Raw genomic sequence first — 7,798 nt, 5'->3', positions numbered from 1 at the left:
TGCCATTGTAAGAAACAGAAAAAATATTCCTGACTAAAATGATCTGAGTTTTTATTTACTGTCATGAGAAAAGCCAAGAAAAATTCAGGTTGCAAGTCTTTTGACTATTGACATTTGCCATCCTTTCTGTTTGGGAGGAGCTGAATCAGACTCTCCTCTTCCTCATACTGCCCAGAGTGGATTTGTATCAGTGGAGTCTGATTTCCAGGACTCCTCCCACAGGCACATTTTACTACCCATGCAGCTGTACTGAGTCCAGTGGATTTTTGCCTGATTTATTATCATGTGAACAAGGGCTGCACCAAGCTGTGTGACTCCTGTACTTAGTTTTGATTTGGACTGATGCAGCTGACAGAAGGAATTGACTTGAATGATCTCACTGTTGCTGTGGCACTTGCATTGTAATTAAAGCCAATGCTGTGTCGTTATCTCTTTAGAAATGCACGCTGTGCCTGCACCTCTCAGCTCACTTCTTGTGCCCACAACTGTCTCCTCTTCTGAATAACTCTATTCACGAGCATCATTATGTTGCTGGGCATCTGCTGTGAAGGGACTGAGGGCCAGAATGACACGCTGGGCATGTGTCCAAACCCTGACTCCGGAGTGCTTCCCACTGTTATCCATTCAGGGGAATGCCAGCGAGCTCAGGGAGAGCATGGGGGGGTGCTTAGCATGGACAGGCATAACCTCTGCTGGACAGGCAAACACGTGAGTGCAGATGCCTGTTGTGCTGGATGTGGACTGCCTGGGCTGAACCCTTGACCAAAAATTCATGGAGCTAACAATGTCTTTTGTCTCCCAAATGCTCCTCTTTCATCTAGTTTTCCTTCACTGATTATTTCCAAGCACTGTTCTGCAGCTTGGCCCAAATTTAGGAGCTGCTGATGCTCCAAGTGGTGCTGGTAAAGCTGGTTGCAGGAATGGGCAAAACCAGCAACTCCCTCAGGTGGCAAAAGACTTGCAGCCCCATGCAACAGCAACTAAGTGTGCCCAAACTTCTCAGTGACAGCAGAAGCAGTAGCTCTGAGAGTCCCTTGTGCCCAGCTGTCTTGTCTCAGTATTGCTCATCCTTCTCCCATACCCAGGGAGCCAAGGCACACACCAAAAGGTTTTGAGAAATCATAATCTATTCACCACCTCAGCACATTTGCCTGATCAAGATTACCAACCTTAATTCTCCAGGCCTTTCTCCTCTACTGCTTGTAACTTGCCATTTCTTGTTTATTTTCATCTTTATTTCCCACAGTGTACTGAAATGATGTCTAGTGAAACATTTGTTCACACAAATAAGGGAAGGTGATAGCTTCCCTCCCTGACCACATGCTCTCTCTTCTGTTCCAAGTCTTAATTAAAATGATACTAAAGGAAGCAAATCAATTAACAGATACCTTACAAGATGCTTTATTCACTTACACATGTACACACAATTACTTACAAGTATCACATTACTGCTTTAGTTTATCTGTTAGCAAATGCTGCTAATGAACTGCAGTGCTACTGAAATGGGTAACAGACACCTAGGAAACCAGGGAAAGTATTCCAATATATCATTCTTCTCTCAAAATAAATTTTACATTTTGTTGTTCAAAATGTGTGGAAAAATTACTATCCAGTTTCCTTTGCACATTTGAAAAATGACCTGCTTCGTGAAAGTCAAAAAAACCCCATATTGAGATCCCTTTCGTTACAGTTACAAGTTACAGTAGCTTTATAAAAGCTACTGTACTTCTTTATAAAAACAAAATTCTGATATATCTGTTCTTATGGTCTAACAGCATGTTTCCTCTAAGTCCCTGACCCAGCACACCAGCTCTGCCTGATCTGAAAGTTGATTACTGGATAGGAGGCCTTGGTTTCCATTATTTTTCTGAGAGATATTTCTCAATAACACTCAGAATTTCTAGGTTGGACTTCAATCTTACAATTATTTTTGTTTGCTTGTTTGTTGGTTTGTTTGTTGGTTTGTTTGCTTTTAAGTTGGATTAAATCTGTTGTATTAGTGGAGAGCTGGAAAGAACTTTATTATGATCTGCCACACTGAGAGCAGAAACAGGTATAAAAGTGAACTTTAAGAATGTATGTAAGGTGAGAGATTTAAAAAACCTGTATGTCTATAGACATTGGTTTGAGTTAAAAGTTTATGAAGATCCTATTTATTTACAGTTTGTGGTCTTTGGATCTGGATAATGGCTATTTGTAAGTTCAATAAAATAGTGTAACATCCTGTTTGGAGTCACCCTGTAATGCTATGACATAAAGCTCTGCCTGTAAAATATTGGGACATAAATAAAATATTAATTAAGTTGTGCATGCCATCTACCTGAGGCTCCCAAGCCTTGAAGTTCTGCTGGGTTTCCCGAAAGAAGCTGTAAGGAATAGCAGAGGATGCTGGCCAAGAGCTCCCAAAGTTCCCACAGCTGACATTTGCTGCCCTGTCTTCACAAGGTGAAAGAAAAGCCTGGCTTGAAATACAAAAATCTTCCTGCTTTTCTTGCAGCTTGTGATGACAATATGTTATATACAGCATTCTTGAAAGAAGAGGTTTAAACAGAATAGAATCTACAGCATTATTTTCTGAACTGAGACCAAAGCCACAGACTCAAAACTTTGGTAAAAGTTGGAAAGTGTTTACAGAGTAACTTGGGTTTAAATTATTTAAACTACTGTAAATGTTTTGAAACAAAGCTCTAATTTTTCTTCTCATCACTCCCACTCTAAGAAGCTTGTAATTGGAGCCAGGCAAAGCAATTTTGATGTAATCAAGTCCACCAGAACATATAAGGCTGGAATGAAGGTGCTGGGAAACTGAAATTATTCACAATTTCTTATTGAACTTAGTGCATTGTTTTATACTAAAAAAATTGGGATAGGGAAATTCTGGAAATAGCAGATCAGCTTGTTTGTACAATATTGACACGAAGTGTCAACAGCACATGGAAAACATTATTTCAAAAATAATTTTTTCATTTTAAATGACCATAATTAATATTAAATGGTTGAAATCATCACTACCACCTACAAAAGACATCAGTTCTAAATGTAAAAAAAGATAAAACTCTAAATGAATGCAATGTTTTCCTACTAACACGAAACTGTGGCGATCTGCTAACCCACTGCTTTTGTGATGCCAGGTTCCCTTTCCTGCTCTCCCCTGCCCCCAGCCCTGGCCACTCCCTCGGGCTCTCCCTGTTGGTTCCTGTACCCCAACCCCGCCCAGGGACCACCCCTGAGCCCCTAACAAAACCTCCCTGCGCCCAGATCACGAGGTCTCTCTGCCTCTGGGGATAGCGGGGACAGGATGTGATTGAAGTCCTCTCAAACCCCTGTGGGAGACCCTTCTCGCCTCCTTTGCCATCACTGCTTGTAGCGCTGCCGGCTGCCGCAGCAAGATCGCGGGGCTGTCTGAAATGGGCTACGGGAGGGGGACCAGCATCGCATTCCCCAAGCATCCCTGCTGAGCTCTCAGGAAGCTACAGCCGGCTAAAATAAATCTAGAGATTACAACACAAAACATGTATTTCCTGAAATAAATGAGAAGCCTTGTTTTGTTTTAACCTCACATGAATGATTTTCCAGGTTGCTGAAATCATTATTTACTTATCTTGAAATATGGGTGTGACCATGAATTCTGCTGCTGAGTTATATTGCCACCTTTCTGATTACCTGGTATTTAACTGACTTTAGAAATCAATCATATACTTATCACAGACTAAATAGGCTCTATTAATAAACAGAGATAATCTATTTTATTTTCCCCATACATTTGCTTCATATACATGCTGTGGGGGATTGCAAGCCATTTTGGTACAGGTGATTGAAGTCAGCCTGCACTACAAACTCTTCCAGTAAACAATCAATCAGCCTTTCAACTAAAGAACAAAGAAAAGGATTGGTATTGGTAAGATTCCTGCCTGTGCACAAGAGACTTCTATTGATCCTCAGACCAGGTAACTGTGGATTGCAAAAGGGTTATTGATCTTCTGTACTTTGGTTTGCAAAAGGGTTATTGATCTTCTGTACTTTGGTTTCTTATTGCATTGCTGTCATCTGTGAAAGGAAAGAAAAATCACAGGTTAACAATAATTCTCTGGCTTTGGTTTTACCTGGATTGTCCCAGGTAAAACATCATTGTAAAAACTGAGCTGGGAGATACTCAGATAAAAATAACAGGAATTCTAGAAAATTATTAATGGAGGTGCTGGAGTTACATTCATGAAGTTCCTTTCAGTTCACTTTTCTTTTACTAGATGTTTCTTTGTACCTTTGGAGGCATCTGTTTTTCCTAAGGGAATTAACAGAACAAACGCATGATTGTGGCTGTTTTGGTGAGTTCCAGATGCCCTTGTCACTGCCAGGTAGGAATCCACTGGCAGCAAGCCATACATTTTTGGGTAGCATCCCAGTGCTCCCTGTATTGCAGACACTGGACTATTGTCATTTGGGGTGCTTCCCAGTATTGGCTTGCCAGAGTGGGGAGCAGCTGAGCAGCCCCTGGATCCCTGCTGTGGCTGCATCTTCCCAGGAGTTTATTACTTCGAGTGCCTGCTGCTGTGGGGCAGCTGCCTAGGGCAGACAGCCTTGCAGTGTGCTTGGCCCTTACGTTGGGGTGCTCCAGGTAAACCACTGGGAAGCTGGAGGACAGCACAGTTAAACTACCCACCTTAGCCCATGCAGAGTGTCCAGGAGACCTGGGCTGTCACTAGGAGCTCAGGGTAACCCCACAGCCTTTATTGCTGTGGACCTTTCCCTAGTTGCATGTGCCTTCACAGCTGGGTCTGCCCCGTACTGTCACTCCCACCTCCCCGTGCCACCAGCACCCCCTTCCCCCAGAACATACCTGTTCTGGCTTGATCCCGTGTTTGACCTGCAAAGTATAGAGAGTGAGCTATTAACTGTGACTTTCAGAGCAATAATCAAAGATGAGAATTCAAATGAGTAACACGTTAGAGTTGGGGAAATGCAGGAACTTTGTTATCTTTTCTTCGCTGCTCTAAATCTTTTATTCAGTTTTACTCCATCTAGTGTCAGTGCTTGGAAATACGATCTTCTCTTGCAGCCCTCGACTTGTTTATATTAAATCTCAAGACTCCACAGGGAAATGAACTTCATCGCAGTCCCACTCCTACAAAACTACTTAAGTATTTTCTGGTGTCTTTGCTAAAGAAAGATGTCACCGGAGATTTGGTGGGCAAGGACAATGCTTCACATAATTTGCCTCCGTCTTTTTTCCTTCTCTGAGAGAAATTTTGTCACTCATGTCTTTTAGAATGCTCTGCCAAAATTTTCTGTTCCTGAGAAATTCACTGCCCTGTTAGGCTCTGTAAGATTCTGATTCTCATCCTTCTAGTCTGACTGAATACAGTCCATGGGAGACCATATTATGACACTTAGATAGGCTGGAATCAGAGGGATTTTTTCTGTTCTGCTCCTTTTCCTCCCCTATTTCTTTCTGTGGTTTGGGGCTGGGGCGAGTCAGCACAACTCTGTAAGGTGGCAGTGCCTGCACTGTCCTGCAGCACAGTCACAGCTAAGTTGCCATTCTGCCTGCTTTGCCCAGCCCCTGGGACCTTCCAGGGCCGCCAGGGAAGGTGTCTGCTGGAATGCAAGGACAAAGGCTCACTTGTACCTGCCTGCTTGCCTGCAGCCTGGTGACCACACTGGATGTACCAGAGGATTGTCTCAGCTCTTCTTTGCCTGCACTGGTCTGGCACTTTGCAGACACAAGGAATTGCTTTTAGTGACACAGCTTTGACATTACCCAAGAGGTAACAGTTATGCAACAATATTTTTCAGCTTGTTCCATTTTGTGGCAGCTCTTTCCCAGAAAGGAAAGGCATTTCAAAACATATTTAGGGACCTGATATAGGCTGTGCTTATGAAATCATCAAAAATTTCTTCACACAAAATAACAGACTTTGGCCTGTAAAGTGCTACACAAATTTCTGTCTGGATCTGTAGCCATTAAAAAAATTACAGTATTTTTCCCACTTCTAACAACAGAACAGGCCAGTGCAGTGATATGAGCTCACTGAGGTGAATCAGCAATGGATTAGGTTCAGGGATGCTCACTTGATCCCTTCCCCTGCCTGTGTCAGAGGAGAAGAAGCTGGCAAGGAACTGCTAGGAAGCGCAGTTACTAAGTGATTGCCTAGATGGTCTAATACTGAGTAACTCAATTCTCTCCATATAAAAAGAGCAAACAAGAGACTGGCTGGGAGGCCAGTGCTCTTCTCCATGTAGTCCAATGCAATCAGCAAGTCACCCCAAGATAGTGGCTGTCTTGCTGATGCTCTCACACAATCTTCCCACTGTTGACAATGCCAGTTCCTGCAAGACAGGACAGTCCAGCCTTCCCTGGCACCTCAGTTGCAATATTTTACCAATTCCCTTGTGCCAGACATCCTTGAACAACCTGATACCTCTGAAAATTATTTTTATGTTCTACTGCGTTGATTTTTGGCAGGGCCGGTTCCCTGAGGCAGTGGAGAAGGGTGACTGCCTGAGCAGAACATACAGCTGTGCTGGGAAGGGGGGGAGGTGAAGCAGGCCTTTCTCTAGAGGTAGGACATCCTTTGCTCCCATGCTTTGCTCTCCTCCAGGGAGTCATGGAAGCTCATTCAAAGGAACCAGTTCACAAACACTTTAAAAAGTGTATTTCTGCCTACAAGGTTAGTTATTCTTCGTATCCCCAGCTTCTACCTCTCCTGGACCAGCACAAGCATTTCAATGCCTGTGTTGTAAATAAGATTTGGGAGTGGGCCAGGTGTTGTTTTAATACACACACATAGACACACACAAACCTAATTACTTTTCAGGCAGTGGTTTTCTGTGTTTTTCTTTTAGAAGACCATACAAATTTTCCATTGACTCTGTGAGCCTCTGCAAAGTGTCTTTAAACCCCATCTAAATCTATATGGAAAGCCTTTAAGCCCATAAACTTCCGTGAACTGCTGAGAAATACACCACGGATCCCCAAGCATTTGCAGCCTACGAGGCAGAAGTCAGGATCACTTTGTGGTACTCATTGATTTCTTTCAGCTTGCTGTTTGTTCTCTGACACCAGGCTGTAAAGTACACATGGAATATGGAGAGTGGATGGTTATAAGCAACAATCAGGAGAAAAACTAACAGCTGTGCTAATACAAGTTATTCAAGGCAGAACTCTTGCACAGTAAGAGATCAGGGAACTGAAATAAAGTGATGTGATACACTGTACACATGATCGTAAAAAAGGATCTGTAAATAACCTTATTTTCTGAAATGTCACTGACAAAAGCTCCCAGGACCTGAAATCAGTGATTCCTTTTTCATAAGTTTAGTGTGAACTTGTGTGCAGAAATTAAATGTGATACAGGAAAATCGGTGAGTTGGAATATGCAGGAGCTCTGATTTGATGCTCTTCTTGTCTGACTAACACCTGTGGCACTCTTGAGTCTCTTGCGTCAAGAGGCCTTGGTTTCTGTTGGTTTTAAGCTGTCCTTTAGCTATCATAGCAGCTTTCATTCCTACCTAATCCCATGTTGTCACTTCTCTGACTAGCCCTAGGCAACACAAAGCTATTCAGTCTGTTTGGCAGGCTGGTGCTGTCAGGGAGCAGGAGGTTATTTACTTGGTGGCATTTCATATTTGAGTTACCCTAGGTGCCTGTTGACAGGGGTGAAGAGGGTACTCTTCCAGAAACATTTCTCCTTTTTTTTTTCCTATCCAGAGTTGCAGCAGCTCGAGGGGAGGGTAGAATTACTCGTTTATTGCTGGAATCATTTGCACCAGCAAGTTTGCCAGCAGCGACCACGATGGC

This window comes from Corvus hawaiiensis, chromosome 8 (genome assembly GCF_020740725.1).
Source record: "Corvus hawaiiensis isolate bCorHaw1 chromosome 8, bCorHaw1.pri.cur, whole genome shotgun sequence".
Classification (NCBI taxonomy): Eukaryota; Metazoa; Chordata; class Aves; order Passeriformes; family Corvidae; genus Corvus; species Corvus hawaiiensis.
Note: the sequence above shows the minus strand (reverse complement) of the source record.